The sequence below is a fragment of the Hylobates moloch genome, unplaced genomic scaffold, assembly GCF_009828535.3.
Source record: "Hylobates moloch isolate HMO894 unplaced genomic scaffold, HMol_V3 SCAFFOLD_5, whole genome shotgun sequence".
Classification (NCBI taxonomy): Eukaryota; Metazoa; Chordata; class Mammalia; order Primates; family Hylobatidae; genus Hylobates; species Hylobates moloch.
The window spans coordinates 7,368,464-7,370,830 of NW_026652280.1; the positions used below are offsets into that span (position 1 = coordinate 7,368,464).

The 2,367-nt window shown below is 44.3% G+C and overlaps 1 pseudogene; it reads right to left on the minus strand.

The window, feature by feature from the left end:
• Positions 1 to 1,048: 1,048 nt before the first annotated feature.
• LOC116468472 (heterogeneous nuclear ribonucleoprotein A1-like) lies at positions 1,049 to 2,087 on the minus strand (annotated as a pseudogene).
• Positions 2,088 to 2,367: the final 280 nt, after the last annotated feature.

Here is a 2,367-nt window from a genome sequence, read left to right on the forward strand (position 1 = left end):
AATAAAATTCTCTACATTCACCATCCTTCAATTCGTTCCTGCTACCTCATTTTTCCTGGATGCCAGACAAGAGCTCGGGAGCCACAAGTGCAGACGCTCAAAAAAAGGCTGTCACACTGGCCCTTTGCCCTCGGTGGTGAAAGGCAGCCACCCCATGCAAGAAGGCAAAGGGCTTACTGAGCTGTGAACATTTAAGCTGTCCATGGATGGCAGAGCTGAAAGAGCGCTGCAACACGCCCTCTGGGGTTTCAGAGTGGAACACCCCTACCCGAACACTGCCGTGGGGCCTGCATGGAGTTTGCTTCTGCTGGTGCCCAAAAGCAGCCAGCTGGATCCCTAACTTGCTCACCCATGTGTTCCCCCCACAAGGGGTACTGAGCTGAGTAAATGAAGTTTGTTCCTGCCAGTGCCTGAAAGTGCTCACTTCAGTTCCTGTACTCATTTGCTAGCACGCTCCCTCCCATGAGGGGTAGACATGGGTGGACTGAGAAAAAAAGGCACCTCTGTCACAAATCCTATTAAGGGGTCAAGAAAATATCCTGCTTCAGTATGTTACTATGAAATTATAATTGGTTATCTATTTAACCTAGGGACAACAAACATATTTTAAAAGTAAAAGTAGGAGTTAAGATAATTGTAATGACCCTTAGCTCTTCTATAAATGAGAAACCTTTGCTTTCATAAATAATCAAGGGCCAAAACAATTGTACAAACCATAGAAGGTTACTTTGGTAAGATAGAATCTTAGCTATACAGGTGGATTACACAGAAGGTACAAAAGAAACTTTTCATTTTTTAAGGCACATTTATTCAGCATTGTGATCAGATTATTACATTTAGCAATCCACAGCATGGGTACAAAAAATCATCTATATTAAAACCCTTTGTTGGAATGCTTTATACTTTCCACAGAACAGAAACTAAAACAACCTGTTATACAATTAATCACAAATACAGTCCTCGAGATTTTGCCCATACACATAAGTATTTGTCGAAAACATGTCTTCTTTGTAGCAGCTAGGCCCTGCCACCACAGTGCTTGGCTGAGTTCACAATTCTGTTGTAACCTGTAGCTTCCCTGTCACTTTTCTGGCTCTCCTCTCCTGCTAAGCTTTGTTTCCTGACAGTAATTAAGATCTTCTGCCACTGCCATAGCTACTGCTGCTACTGGAACCACCCCAGCCACCTTGGTTTCGTGGTTTGGCAAAGTATTGGCCTCCACCACCATAGGGGCCAGAGCTTCTGCCTCCAAAATTTACTCTCTTCATGGGTCCAAAATTTGAAGACTGTTGTAATTGCCAAAATCACTGTAGCTTCCACCACCTCCAAAATTGCTTCCATCATTACCAAATCCATGATAACCATCCCCGCTGCCACCATATCCACCACCACCATGGCTGCCACCAAAGCCACCATGACCACTGAAGTTTCCTCCATGACCAACGTTGTCATTCCCACCAAAGCCACCTCCATGACCACCGCTAAAGCTTCCAGAACCACTTTGACCTCTTTGGCTGGATGAAGCACTCATCATCTCTTGCTTTGACAGGGCTTTCCTAACTTTACAGTTGTGGCCATTCACAGGATGGTATTTCTGAATAACAGTCTCATCCATGGAGTCATGGTCGTCAAAGATTATGAAGGCAAAGAGCCTTTTCTTGCCACTGCCTCAGTCGGTCATGATTTCAATTACTTCGATTTTTCCAAACTGTTCAAAATAATCTCTTAGGTGATGTTCTTCAGTGTCTTCTTTAATGCCACCAACACATATCTTTTTCACAGTTAAGTGGACACCTGGTCTTTGAGAAACTTTTCTTGAGACAGCTCTTTGGTTCCACAGCTCTTCCATCCACCTTATGTGGCCTTGCATTCACGGCTGCAGCCACCTCCCCCACAGTGGTGTATGTGACAAACCCAAAGCTCCTGGAGCTCTTGGTGTTTGGATCTCTCACGACCACCTAGCCTGTGAGTGTTCCCCATTGCTCACAGTGGCTCTTCAGGCTCTCATCAGTTGTTTCATAGCTCAACCCTCCAATGAAGAGCTCCCGCAGCTAATCGGGCTCTTTAGGAGACTCCCACTTAGACATGACAGCAGGGGGAAGAGAGGCTTTAACAATGCTTCCTTGACAGCGTCCGTGGGCAGAAAGGAGTAAGCTGGCAAAGAGATCTCATAAAAAGGAAACTTTTATAGTCTGTTTTAAAAAGACCAATAATAGAAGAAAATTTCAGTAGAACAGAGAGAAAACCAAAATCTAGTTTTACAGCACTAACATGTTTGATACTCAAACTCTACTTGAAAATCTTATAATTAAGATTTTCACCTCCAGACCTGGACAGGGCAAAGGGGGACCCAAAGGCGAGTTCCTA